Source organism: Lathyrus oleraceus, chromosome 7 (genome assembly GCF_024323335.1).
Source record: "Lathyrus oleraceus cultivar Zhongwan6 chromosome 7, CAAS_Psat_ZW6_1.0, whole genome shotgun sequence".
NCBI lineage: Eukaryota > Viridiplantae > Streptophyta > Magnoliopsida > Fabales > Fabaceae > Lathyrus > Lathyrus oleraceus.
Window position 1 is genome coordinate 174,034,409 of NC_066585.1, and position 16,026 is coordinate 174,050,434.

The following is a 16,026-nucleotide window of genomic DNA, read 5'->3' on the forward strand; positions in this document are numbered from 1 at the left end:
TTCCTCGTCTTCAATTAGCTCATCCTCAACCATAGGGTCTGGGTTACCGTTGGCCCCATCTTCTTCGATCGAATCCGTTTCGTGACCAGAGTCACTAGTTTGAGAATGTTGACTAGCAGTTGGTTAATCTCACTTATAGACCCCTTTTCAGATGATGGTCGATAAGTAGGTTCGCCAGTGCTATTCAAAACATCGGGCGCAGAGACAGGCATGGAGGAAGTTGTTTTCTTGGTTGGAACGACAATGCCTGCATCACCCTATAATCAATACGATGAAAGGTATAAATGGCTAAAAGAGGTAGGCAAGTTAAGTGAGGCAAGGAGAAGTGTGTTGTACCTTACCACCTTCGACCCTAGGGCTAGAGTTATGGCTCTCACATTGGGCTGCCGCTACCTTCGCCATCTCCTCAGGAGTGGGCTCTTGGTTAATAAGTGCAGAAGGCCTTTTCCTTGGAAGTTTGACCAGAGGTTAGTCTGAAGCATCAATGGCTTTCGGCTGTGACTTCCTCTTCCTAGAAGTGAGATTGAAACAGGCGACAAATCAACTTCGTCATACTCTACGATGATGGGGGAAGTAGTAGGATTTTGGATTTTTAAGGGACTCACTGGAGGTTTCCGAGCAGCCTAAGCCAAAAATTGAAACACTAGTATCATCAATGTATAACAAAGACAACTGAACAAGGGAAAAATGGTACCTTTACAGGCTTGCTGCCCCCTTCGGTCTTCGACTCGATTGGTCTTTTGCTGGTGGGTTTCTTGGGTGGAATCTTGATAGCTAAAAAAGAATAATATAAAATAATCAATGTTAGATGAGAGAAAATGGCTTCCAAAGGGAATGTACTTAGAGGGAAACCTCATGTGTCACACCTTCATATATGTCCTATTCGATTCAGACATCTTCGATCCCTATATGAAGATGCCCCTTGGAATTGCCTAAAGTATTCTTAGTCGCAACCACCCGCTGAGATTTTTTCTGAGATTATTGCCGAAGTATTTTAATAGAATCTCCACAAATAAACCAATATGGAAATTGAGGGGAAAGGACCACTCCGAAGTCAGCATTAGGAAGTGGAGGAAACTTTGGGGGAAACGGTTCAAGAGCCATTTCAGAGCGTTTCTCATGAGGAACGTATGAGAGAATCTTTAAGTTTTCCATTTTCTTTGAAAATTTCTATTTAAGCATAATAGCTGCTTTGCGGATAGTTCGAATAAGATCATCAGGTCGATAGGTAGTTTCAAAATAGCTTTGAAAAGCTTGAATTTATCTTATAAGAGTATAAGTATCTTTCTTGGTCTTTTCCTGCACAAGAAGAAAAGCTTTGTCAAATAGTTGAATAAAGGAGGTGACGTCACATAATTCTTCGACGTAGTACTTAGCTCACCACTTCCCAAATTCTCGTATGTAGAGGAAGTTGGGCTCGAAATTGAATGGAGTCAGTTGGGTTCTGCCAGTATACCTGGATATTTGTTTGAGAGTAGTGGTTTCGGTATGGACTGCATTATGGAGAAGGAGGTTACTTTTCTTGTCATACAAGCAATTTGGGAGGACCTGAAGCAATCCAAATTATCGAGCAACAAGGTTGGGCTGGTAGGTTATCAAAGTAACCTGAACTTTCGAAGGTTTGAATCGAAGAGTTAGAATCCTGGGAGTCAAAAAGGCTTCCCAAATCAACAAGGATTATATCTCCTGTTTCTTAGATGGATAGGGGAAGGTCATAGTAAACCACTTGAGGCCAATTTTCCTGAAGGCGAATGGGGTCATGCTCGAAGTAAAGACATGACGCTTAGCAAACATCATGATATAACTTATGAAGGTTGGTAAGAGAGCTTGTCCTTCGTCCCTAGGGGTTAGTAGAGATAATCTTGGGCATTCGACCCTTCTGTTCTGGATTCCCTCAGCATCTTCGTCAACGAGGCCCTTGTTCGGGCATTGAGTCAAAGTTGAGTAACCAGAAGGGGCCAGACAGAAGAAGGTTCCCTTTATCCCTCAGATTCTTCAGTTGAGCCACTCCATCGCTTAAGGATTCGTAAAGGCTTTCCAGGATCATCTCACTTAGGCAGATATCGTGCCCCGCATGTAGTTGGTTGGCCAGAGTAAGATATTTTTTGGCGACTTGTAGGGATTTTGAACATAACACGGAATGTGACAACCACAAAGCCAAAAAAGCTATGTGTTCCACGTCGGAGACAACGTCAGTATCTTTATCATGGTAATGTGCAATATGTGTTGAATACGCTGCTCTAGTGGTCTAAAAGGCAATAGTATCCATAGAATCGATATCAGAATCATAGGTATGTCCAATGGGTTTCAGCCACGTGATGGCGGCCATGTTGAAGAGATTCATATACTTACAACATTTACTTTGTCATTTCTAAATCCTTTATGATTTATGTCGTTTACTTCACTCTTTTCTGTTAGTTTTCAAACGCTGATTTAAGATTTCTTTCATTTGACTCATCCTTTGTTGTTAGTGTTCTTTTAAACTCTGATTTGACGCTTAGCCTTTGAGTATTCGTTACTACCACATTTCTAAAACACTTAGCACATGTCCTAGGATCAATCTGATCGATCCTACGAGTAACCAAATTTAGAAATTTGGAAGATCAGCGGTTGTTTACCAATTTTTTAGGTAAACAGTGTCTATGTTTTTAAATTTTATTTCGCAACTGTAATTGTGGCCGTAATATTATGGATGCAGTAGTTTCCGTAACTGCATTGAATTGCAATTAACATGTGATTTAAGATCACGTGTCAAGATGCTTTAGAAACCACAATTAACATTGTATTTCAAATACCAATCAATCAAAATTTGTGCCGCAATGGCCATAATGTGCATCACAACAATGGCAATGATCACAATCGCAACACTTGCAATCACAACTGCATCTGTAACTGTAATTTAAAACCATGGAGGTGTCTACTTCTTCTAATATTCAAATCACCCTCTTGTTTCTCACTTATTATGAAATTATGAAAAGATAATAAGAATCCGAAAGTTAATTAATATAAGAAAGAAGTCATCATATTTGTATCTGAATGTGTAATTCATCATCAATTGAATAAATTCAAATAAAAAAACATAGTGCTCAACTAGTAAGAAAAAAGAGAAAAATGCAAAGACTTTTTCACACCATATACAATACAACAGAGATATTACTATCGTTATAACCTCCTACTATTTCATCATACATAATAAAGAAATCATGCAATAATATCCATATTGCAAACATTTAGCTGATTACATTATGCACCTTATACGTAAGTGTTTAAGGGCTAGAGGTTGAAGAAGGTGGTGGGAAAAGAAATGGAATGGAAGGAAAAGTGATTGGGATTGAGGTGAAAATGTTGGGAAGTGAAGTGATTGCTCGCAAAGGCGGAATGTTGAGAGATGGAGTATTTATAGGAAAGGTAGGAATTGGTGACATAGTGAGCTTAGGAACAGATGGAATGTTAGTAGGTAATGGAGGAAGACTTGCTTGAGGCAATGTTGGAATTGAAGGCAAAGGTGGAAATGTTGTTGGCTTTGGCAAAGTTGGAATGCCAAGTAAATTTGGTTGTGGGGTTGTTAGCAAATGTTGGCGAGCTTCTAGGATCATGCTTGACGTTGTTACAACAAGAAGGAAAGCAGTGATGAAAGATTTGGTTAATGCCATTGATAACTTTCTGTTGGTGACCATAATTGGAAAATTTTGAACCTACAAACATCCACCCACCAATCTATCTCTCCATACTTACAAATCCCATTGATGCATTAAATGACCATAATTGGAAAATGGACATGAAAGATGAATATGATGCTCTTATTGAAAATAAGATGTAGGAATTAGTTTCTCGTCCCTTTAATGTTAATGTTATTCAAAGTTTGTGAATTTTCAAGCACAAGAAGAAATTTGACGGTTCTTTTGAGCGATACAAACCTCTTCTTATAGGTAATAGTGATAATCAACAATCAAACATCGATTATGGTGAAACTTTCAGCCCTATAGTGAAACCGATCATTATTCGCATGGTACTTAGCATTACATTATCCAAGTCACGGTGTCTCCATCATCTACATGTCAAGAATGCCTTTTTGCATGGAAATCTTGATGAAACCATGTATATGTACCAGCCTCCTAGATTCCGTGATTCACAGCATCCTGAGCAAGTCTATATTCTAAAGAAGTCACTTTATGGTCTCAAACAAGCACCTCGAGTTTGATACCAAAGATTCACTGACTGTGTTACCATATTGGGTTTCTATCACATCATCTCTTGACTATGTTACCATATTAGGTTTCTATCACATCATCTCTGATCATTCTTTATTCATCTATCATCACAATATTGATTATGTTTATATCCTTCTATATGTGGATGATATAACTCTCATTATTTCTTCTGATTCTCTTTGTGACTATGTTATGTCTAAACTTAGATCTGAATTTTCCATGAAGTATTTTGGTCCTCTGAGTTTTTCTGGGAATATCTGTCACTAAACATACATTTGGTATTTTATTGTCTCAAAGAAAATATGCATAGGAACTTATAAAACGAGCATTCATGTCCTATACGAAGTCATCACCCACCACAATCGACACCAAGGAACAACTCAATGGATCTTCTAGTAGTCCATATCATGACCCAACTGAACATTAGAGTCTTGCAGAAGCATTGTAATATTTAGGTGTCACAAGATCTGATACCTCTTATGCAGTACAATAGGTGTGCATATTCATGCATGACTCTAAAACTGAACATATGTCAGCATTGAAGCATATCTACTTTTAATATAAAAAAGTTAATTACCACCATAATTACTTAATTACCCTAATTACAATCCCTAATACAACTAATTTCATGTTCCTATAAGTAATTTCGTACTAAACTCTATTTAATACTCTAACTAACTCTACCATTTTACAATTTAATAAATTTGCCTCGACAACATAAAAATTGATTCAACTATATATTATATAAAATATAATTAAAAAATTGATTCAAATATATCAAAATACATTAAAAGAGAGTTTTTCATTGGGTAAGGTGATGTATGATATGAGTAATTTCCAATGGGTGAATTATTTTATGGATTTGGGATAAAAAGAGAATTTTGAAATCTTGAATTATGGTGTGGATTTGGAATAAGAGGTGGATTTCCAAAATATGGGGTGTTTTGTTGATTTGGGATACAAAGAGGACTTCCATCATTTTGCATAAAATTGGAGCATGTGTTATGTTGATTGAGGTTCATTTTCAAATGAAATGTGTACACACAAAAATTAAAATTAAATTAAATAAATTGGTCAAATTTAGACTAGATGTGAGTGAAAAATGTGATAAAATAAATTACCTATTTATACTACTAAAAAATATTACCGTTATTTTATTGTTGTTGCAATCTTATCATTCCAAAATGAAATCAATATCCTGAAATCAAATTAGTTATTATTGTAGTTTTTTTTGCCAAATATTATCGTTGCTTGATTTTCTTTAAATGACAAAATGAATTTTTTTTAATAATAAATATTACCGTTATTTTATTGTTGTCGCAATCTTATCATTCCAAAATGAAATCAATATTCTGAAATCAAATTAATTATTATTGTAGTTTTTTTGCCAAATATTATCGTTACTTGATTTTCTTTAAATGACAAAATGAATTTTTTTAATAATAAACATACTGATTTTTTAAGTGGTCTTTCTGAGATGTCAAACCGAGAATATGAAAAGAGGGAGAAGTAATATGAAACGGTTTGATGAAAATTAGGGTTTTATTTAATTGAATAAATTGATATTATTATTATTATTAATATTGTTATTTATTAATATTTATTATCATCATTATTAATCCCATTTACCCACTTAATAACTCAAAATATTCCAAAACCACTATTCCAAAACCACTGACAATATTATACCATTTTAACTAACTCTACCATTTTACAATTTAATAAATTTGCCTCGACAACATAAAAAAACGTCTTTTCCTATTACTTGCACGCCGAAAATTTCCTTGGGAACACAACAGTCTTCACGCCTTCTTCTTCAAGAATGCTGCTAATCAATTCGATGTTATATATGTGTAACATCAAAGGTTGGATCCTTTTCAGCATTTTGCCACAGACCTCTATCAAATTTATATACTCTTTTTTTCCAGGTTATTAGGTTTGTAATTTTATAGTCATCTAAATTTGCAGTTACATTAATTTTTGAATTTTTTTTCAGTGAAAATGAGTAGAAAGGTTGATTCTGTGAAAGACATCAATGACTCAAAAGAAACTTGGCGTCTTGCTGTTCGAATAATGGATGTTTGGAGTGTTGTGAATAATAAGGGTATTGAACATTTGGAGATGATTGTTATGGATTCCTTGGTAAATTGCTTTTCTTTTTTTAAGTATAGATTTTTGTATGATAGTTAGTAATTATAACAAAATTCTTTTTTGTATAACATATAAAAAGAAGATTATTTTTATTTTGTTAGGGTGATCGGATTCAGGTCCTTATTCGTCATGACCATTTACTGAAATGGAAAGAGGTCATTAAGGAGAATATGACCTGCATTATAAACAATGGCAGTGTCTATAACAATGATTTTCAGTGGAAGGTATGTGATCATTCAAAAAAAATTGTGTTTCTTGGTGGTACCACAATGAAGGCAATCGAACTTCAAAATATTCCACCTAAAGGATATTTCTTTAAAGATTTTGGTGAGATACTTCAAGGCAAATGCAAAACCGATAGACTGGAAGGTAATTTAAATTCTATTATAACTTATATAACTTATATATTTGCAAACACATTCAATAATGAACCTTACTTTAATGTAGATATTATTGGTGCTGTTAGTGAGATAAACCATATCCAATCCAACACTCCGGGGAAGAAAGTGATTTGAAGCCTTTGTTAAAGAGATTGAAAATGACTACATAGTAGAAGACGTATAATATTCACTTAATTCATGTATTATTTAAACATTTAACAAGTATAATAAATATTCGATGTTTCAATGTGCAGAATCAGTCTAAAACTGAATATGCAAAGTTGGTCCCTAACAAAGAAAATTTGGAAACTTCCGCAGTAAGTATCTTCATTTGTTAACATAATAATTTTCTATGATAAATATTGTATTATTATAATTCATTTTATATCTGAGAATTAATTTTTTATATTGCAAGCAAACATTATCTGCATCTGGTGAAAATGATCCAGAATCAATCATTCTAATGACTCCGACTAAGGATGTTGTAATTGCTGACAAGGGTGAAGAAGTTGATTTTGAAGCGTCTGGCGCTACGCAATTATCAGGCACCAAACCATCCAAGAAAGTAAAGATAGAACCATCTTCTTAATTAGAATTTTCGGAAATTTGATATTGAAATATATTTTATGAACTTTTTAGCACCAGAATGAGTTTAAGTATGAAGTTGTTAAGAACATGATATGTTTTGGTTGTAGGATGTGTTCTTACTTTTTTGAAGTGTTTATTTTGTGGGATTACAATTGACATTTATATTTCATGTATGGTTTAAAGGATGATAATGAGTATTTAATTCATGTGTGTGAAATTATTCAAAATCCTATGTTGTTATGTTGAACATTGTGTTTTGTGTGTTCTTTCAACTACAAATTTTATATGAGTATCATATCTTCAAATGTTAATAAGTATTTTAGATTGATAACAAAATACGTTGTCATCTTATGAAATATGTGTATACGACTAAATTATAAATAGATTATTGCATGTCATGTTTGGTTTCAGCATGCCTAATGGTGTTAGAAATTAAAAAAACAATTACATAAAAATTTATTATGAAATCCTTCAAAACTAATTATAGAAAACACATAGAAACACATTTTTTTACAAATTTTTTTCAAAGTCTAATACATATGTTAAAATTGCAGGTAGTTCAGAAATGTTGGAGCAATGTTTGAATCTTGCATTCAACTGAATTAAGGATTTATAAAAAAACAAGGTATAATTATCATATACAGTGAATTGTCTTTTGATTGGTAATGGAAAATCTACATTGTTTGTTTGAAATGATTTACTATAATTATCATATACATCAAGCATTTTAAAATGATTTACTATAAATAATATTTTATTATTATGAAATACAACTCATTTAACATATGAATTAAATACTATTGATGATCAGGAGGGTATTATGATATAGGGGATCCTGTCATTGAATGTCAATATTGTGGTGCAAATATGTGGTATTCGGAAAGGAAAAACAAATGTCGTCATGCGTCCAATCCTAAATTTTCCATGTGTGGTGGATCAGGAAAAGTTCAGTTACCTTTGTTAAAACCCGCTCCTAAAGTTCTACAACATCTGTTGTTTGACAACGAATCATGTGAATCAAAAAATTTCCAACAACAAATTCGAATGTACAACGTTATGTTTGCATTTACATCTCTCGGTGCGAAAGTGGACAATCGATTTAACAACGGTAGATGCCCTCCCAATTTTCGTATCCAAGGTCAATCATGTCACCGAATAGGAAGCATGTTACCGATGCCAGGTCAAAATCCACGATTTGCACAACTATATGTTTATGACACTGAGAATGAAATTGAAAACAGAATGCATGGATTCAAGTTAGATATCTATTATTTTCCAAACTTTAAATTTATTTATTTAAGAAACTTGTAATAAACTGTTTCAACTCTTTTCATTATAGGTCAAAAAGTGGAGTTGATGTTAATATTGTGAGAAAACTATCTGAAATGTTATATGAACATAATGTTCATGCACAATCATTTCGCATGGCAAGGGACAGACTTTGTGAAGAAGGTGTTTCTGATTTAAAACTTCGTTTAATATCTGAACGAAGAAATGATAGAAGGATATATAATCAACCAACTGTATCCGAAGTAGCTGCTTTAATTGTTGGAGATGTCGACACTGCAGAAAAAAGAGACATTATAGTGCAAAAACAATGTGGCGAACTTCAAAGGATAGATGAGTATCATACCAGTTATTTAGGATATCAGTACCCATTATTATTTCCATATGGTGAGGATGGATATAGACCTAATGTGAGGCACCGTGATAAAGGGACAAATATTCGTCACTTCACAGACATAACACAGTCAGAACAGAACAATAAAGATATTCCTTGGGAAGAAGCAACAAAGCGAAATCGACTTACAATAAGAGAGTGGTTGGCCTTTAGAATTCAATCAAGATCTAATGAAGCACAAACATTGTTGCGATCAAGGAGACTTTATCAACAATTTTTGGTAGATGGTTTTACAATGATGGAATCAGAAAGACTTAGGTGGCTTCGAAAGAATCAGTCAAAACTGAGGGTTGGCAAGTATCACAATTTGAATGAATATAATTCAAATGGAGAAACGCACGGGTCAAACACAGGTAAGAGGGTTGTGCTACCTTCTTCATACGTTGGTAGTCGTAGATATATGGATCAACTATACTTTGACGGAATGGCAATATGCAGCTATGTCGGATTTCCAGATCTTTTCATTACATTCACATGTAACCCCAACTGGCCTGAAATTCAGCGTTTGCTTGGTTCTGTTCATCTAAAAGCATCAGATCATCCTGACATCATTTCAAGAGTCTTTAAAATGAAATTTGATGAGCTTTTGTCTGATCTCACAAAGAAAAGTCTATTGGGGAAAGTTCTTGCATGTGAGTAACTTATTCCATATTCAATTAATCGTATTCTTATTTTCAAATTTATCATTCGTGTGCTGACTATTGTATATATTTTATATATTTATTTTTATAGATATGTATACAATTGAGTTTCAAAAGAGAGGATTACCACATGCTCACATCTTAATTTTCCTCCATCCATCTAACAAATATCCAACTCCAAGTGATATTGATCGCATTATTTCAGCTGAAATACCTGACCAAGATACCAATGAAGAGTTGTATAATTTGGTTAAAACTCACATGATTCATGGCCCGTGTGGATTTGCAAATCGATCTTCACCGTGCATGAAAGATGGAAAATGTTCTAAATATTTTCCAAAACAGTTTCAGCCCGAAACAATTGTTGATCAAGATGGGTTTCCGGTATATAGAAGAAGGGACAATGAACATACAGTTCTTAAGAATGGAATTCAAGTCGATAATCGGAATGTTGTTCCATACAATGCAAAGTTGTTGACAAAGTACCAAGCTCACATAAACATGGAATGGTGCAATCAAAGTACATCGATTAAGTACTTATTCAAGTACATCAACAAAGGTTACGACAGAATCACCGCTGCCATTGTACCGAATGATGATGGAACTCCCAACCAGCCGCAGAATATTGATGAGATCAAACAGTATATTGATTGTAGGTACGTTTCTAATATATCACTTGAATTATGATGTCATGCAATTTATCTATTTCAACTAAAAGTGTGCAATTTTTCTTTACATGCATGGTGTAGAAAATTTTATATGTACACTGTTTTGACTATATGTGTTATAATAAAATTTATATATTCTGTCTACAATAATCATTCTATTAATTTTAAATCCATTGCCTTTCATTATATTATTTGTAGGTACATTTCTCCGAGTGAAGCATCTTGGAGGATATTCTCCTTTCCAATCCATGGTAGAAAACCAGTTGTTGAGAGACTGTACTTTCATTGTGAAGGTCAAAATTCGGTATATTACACTGATTTTGATCGTATCAATAAAGTTCTGGAAAAACCAAGTGTAACTGAATCGATGTTTACATCATGGTTCGAAGCAAATTGCAAGTATCCTGAAGCACAAAATTTAACTTACAGCAAATTTGTTTCAAAATTTGTTTATGTTAAGAAAAAAAGAGAATGGAAACCCCGTCAAAAGGTTACACAATTGGTAGGCTTATATGAGTTCCTCCAACAACTGGCGAATTGTACTATCTTAGATTGATGCTCACACATGTCAAAGGCCCCCGCAGTTATAATGATATAAAAACAGTGAATAACGTAAAATATGATACTTTCCGGGATGCCTGTTTTGCTATGGGTTTTATCGGCGATGATAGAGAATTCATTGCAGCTATTAAAGAGGCAAATCATTGGGGTTCAGGTCAATATTTGAGATTACTATTTGTTCACATGTTATTATCAGGCAGCATTAACAGGCCAAGACATGTATGGAGTAAAACATGTCATCTCTTAGCTGATGGAATACTATATGCTCAACAACGAATTGCAAACAATAGAGGTATTATTTTTCCTATATTGTGAATTTTTATTATATTTATTTATTTGATTCTTAAAAGTAAATTTGTTTTATAGTTTACACTTATAATTACTATTGTATAAAGGTTTGAGATTGTCGGATGAAGAGATAATGAATTTAACATTAATTGAGATTGAACGAAATCTTCAAAGTATGATTTTAAGTTTTGTCATAATTTTATAAAGTTAACTTTTAAAGTATGATTTTATCTTACATTTTTTTTTAATGTATAATTAATTTATTCACTGCATGTTTGCTATGTATTTTTTTTAAATTAGATGAGCAAAGAGGTGTATTCAAGCGAATAATGGAAGCAGTAAACAATCAACAAGGAGGCGTATTTTTTTTGTATGGATACGGTGGCACAGGGAAAACCTACATGTGGAGAACTCTAGCTTCCTACATAAGATCAAAGAAACAAATTTGTTTAACTGTTGCTTCATCGGGCATAGCTTCACTACTACTTCCAGGAGGTCGAACGGATCATTCAATGTTCAAGATTCCAATACCTACAATGGAGTCTTCTACATGGAATATCGACAAAGGTAGTGATCGTGCAAAGCTACTAAAAATGGCAAAGTTGATAATTTGGGATGAAGCTCCAATGGCACACAGATTTTGTTTTGAAGCGTTTGATAAAACCCTTAAAGACATAATGGGGCGTTCCAATTGTTCTGACAAATTATTCGGAGGGACAGTAATTGTATTTGGTGGAGATTTTCGGCAAATATTACCAGTTGTACCAAGGGGCAGCCGTTCAGATATAATACATTCTACAATAAATTCATCATACATCTGGGATCATTGTGTTGTGCTGAAGCTTACAAAGAACATGCGACTCCAACAACCCGGCAATACTTCAAGTACATCTAAATTAGAATTGTTTTCTAATTGGATATTAAAAGTTGGCGATGGGAAATTGGAAGAACCTAACGATGGTTACACGAATATTCCTATTCCAAATGATTTCTTAATTTCTAACTATGATGATTCACTAGAAGCCATTGTTAGTGAAACATATCCGAATTTTCTTAACAATTACAAGAATCCAGAATTTTTGCAATCAAGAGCTATATTGGCAGGAACAATTGAAACGGTTGACATCATAAATCAATACGTTTTGGGATTCATACCAGGTATGCGTTATCCATTGTAAACATATTTATAGATACATTCATATATTTATATGTACTAACATAGATTTATAATAATAAAATTTCAAAAAATTTCCCAAAGGTGAAGAAAAGGAATATTTAAGTTCAGATTCTGTAGACACTTTTGACGGTGAAGGAAATGAAGCTTTTGATGTTTTGACCCCGGAATTTTTGAATACACTTACAACTTCCGGTCTACCTAACCACAAGATTAAATTGAAGATTGGGACCCCTATTATGTTGCTTCGAAACATTGATCAACCTGAAGGTCTCTGCAATGGAACAAGGCTTATAGTTACAAGATTGACAAACCACGTTATCGAGGCAAAGATTATATCTGGAAAGAATATTGGAGGGGTTATCTATATTCCAAGAATGGATATGACTCCAACACAATCTCTGTGGCCATTCAAAATGACTAGAAGGCAATTTCCCATAACTATATGTTATGCTATGACAATTAACAAATCTCAAGGTCAGTGATTGGATTATGTTGGATTGTATTTGCCTAGAAGTGTATTTAGTCATGGTCAACTATATGTTGCAATATCAAGGGTCAAAAGCAAAAAAGGGCTTAAGATATTAATCCATGACAAGGATAACCATCCATTGAATTCTACAACAAACGTCGTGTTCAAAGAAGTTTTTGAAAACTTATAGAACGTAAGTTTTTCATTAGTTATATTATATCAACAAATGTCGTTCTTTATTATTAGAATTTTATTGAATGAGTTGTATAAAATATACATTATGTTTTAACATTTGTTTATATGGATGTAATTGTTTTTTTACAGGGTAATGAATCATCACTTCCTAAAAGGTTGCGGGCAGGTTTTGTATAAACCCAATTTTTTAAGGACCAAAGAATTGTACGAAGTTAAATCATTTTTGTTGCTGGACTTATTTCTCACAATTTTAACTAAAATTGTGAACCTTTTGTTTCAATATCTTTTGTTGCATTAAACCTTACTGTATCAATTGCAATTAATTTCAACATTTGGTAGTATTCATTACTATATTTTAAAACAAATGAGGTTCTAGTATTTCTTTTACATGGTTTATGTATTTTGGTTAAATAATCATTTATTATGAAGGTTAATATTTGCGCTTTTATACCTCAAATTAGTAACAGATTGGAAAATTTCATCCATTACTAAATAAATATATTTTTATTTCTTATGTCCAAAATATCAATGATAAATGGAATGTTTATTCATAACATTAACAATGGAATGTTTATTATATATCAATATACCAATAACTTGTAAAAATATTTTTGTATTATATTTTTTGATTATTTCCTCAATATAGTATACAAAAAAATTAAGCAAATTATATTACTATAAATTAATAATGTTTTACTTTATTATGTCCCAAACTGGAAAAAGTTATTTGTGGAAATTTTTTGAACTCATTTATTGATCATTTAACATCCATTACATTAAAAAAAACTCTTATGCAATAAATTTGTGTACGTTGATCCAACTATATATATATATATATATATATATATATATATATATATATATATATATATATATATATAAACAAAAAAATATATTATATTTTAATTTTTTAAAAATAAATTATTGCACTTGCGCGACCCGTGCGAACGCACGGGTCCTTTACTAGTATTTTGGTATATTCAATGCATTATTGATTTCAGCCTTCACCTATACCCTTCATCTGTCAGCAAATTGATTTCTTACATTGATGAAAATTGGGTTGCTTTCCTAGACACCAGATGATCCACCTCTGGTTATTGTGTATATCGTGGTGACAATTTAATCTCATTGTCTGCCAAACGCCATCACACCCTTTCTTGGACCAATGCAGAAGTTGGGTATCGCGGAGTCGTTAATGTAATATCTGAATCTTGTTTGTGACAGTGTGAGTGATGTCTATTTATCCGACAACCCGGTTCAACATCAGTGCACCAAACACATCGCGATTGATATGCAATTTTTGCATGGAAATGTTGTTCCCGACCAAGTATGAGTCTTACATGCCCCTTCAAGTTACCATATTGCTGACATCTTCACCAAAGGGCTTTCGTTATAACTCTTTGATAATTTTTGTTATAGTCCCGACATTCGTCAACCTCCCATTTCGACTACGGGAATGTATTAGAATATATTAATGTTATTATTAAAATATTATTATTAAAATATTATAGTAGACGTATTTATTTATAAAATAGTCATGATTGGATAACAAACTCATATAAAAATTAACAATATATATATATCTGAAATCTGTCTAAGAAGAATAATTATATTTTTCTGACATATTAAAAAACAACATACTAAAAAAAAAGGTTAAATCCACATTAAGATACTTTACAAATAATAAACAACACACTCACAAAACAAAATATTACAAATAGGCTAAGATAAACAAAATATATTTTTCCCTCAATTGTATGCATAAAACAACGGCATAATGTCATACGGTTAATTTTGTCTGAAGTGAAACTATTTTGTAAAATCTAAATATATGTTAATGTATAAATAATGTACAGGGATTAACTTCTACATATAGATTATTCTAAACTAAAATATTTGATTAATTTACTAAAGGTCTAGAAAAAGATTAATAAATTTAAATAACATATTAATCCGTTTTAGCGTATTTTTTATTTTAATCCTTAAATCTTTTAATTTTTTAATTTGTTTTCTAACACTCTCTTATAACATGGAAAATACATTATAATGGTTTTAAAAAGGATAACTAAATGCAAAATGGAAATGACTTTTTAAATTGAACTTCTTCTTCCTTTGTTGAAATTCGTCTTGTTACTAGGTGCCATCCATATATGTACAATGAATGAAGCATGACTACGTTCTCAGTTGGAAACTCTACTTCTTTTCAAATTTCAGTATGTGATTGAAATAAATCAATAAGGATATACATTTCAAATTCTAATGAAAATTATAAAAGGAGATATTGAAAATATATAAATTTAGGGGTAATGTCCATTGTTGATTTTTTTATTATTTATCTGATTTAGTTCATTGTCCAATATTCGTAGTCATCATCAAGTTGCAAATTGTTCATATGGATGATGAACTTGAACACAACATATCAAGTTATTACTCGAAAATATACCTTTGGTAACACAAAATTTTAACAGTCTAACAATTAATCGTGGTAATACCTAATTTTATGACGTGTTTTGTTTTTTTATATTTATGAAAAGACATTGCATGGTCAAAACAATTAACTGTGATTATGCATTCATGGAGTGGCAGAGTTTGATTCTCAGCTCAAAGAGTTTTCTATTTTTTCGTTACAATGAGCGTTGTCCTTAAAATATTTATAACTACAGTTGGTAATGTCAGCCGTTGTGAAAGACATTATATTTTATCACGGTTTTTGAATACGACCGTTGTAAAATATTTACAAATACACACTACAACAAACAAGACCTTAGACAGCGCTTTTTTTAGCCTTAGACAACGCTTTAAAGCGCGGTCTAAACCTCCGCTGCTAAAGGTTTAGACAGCGCTTTTTTAAATCTCAAAAGCGCTTTCTAAGACCCTCCTATTTTAATTTTTTTAGGTATACCTTAGACAACGCTTTTCAAAAAGCGCTGTCTAAGCCCCCCCCTTAGACAGCGCTTTTGCCTAAAGCGCTTTCTAATCCCCCCCTTAGACAGCGCTTTTTACAAAAGCGCTGTCT

General features: G+C 32.6%; 1 pseudogene; it reads left to right on the forward strand.

Moving 5' to 3' along the window:
• The first annotated feature begins 210 nt into the window (after window positions 1–210).
• LOC127102701 (uncharacterized) lies at window positions 211–13,245 on the forward strand (annotated as a pseudogene).
• The last annotated feature ends 2,781 nt before the right edge of the window (window positions 13,246–16,026 follow it).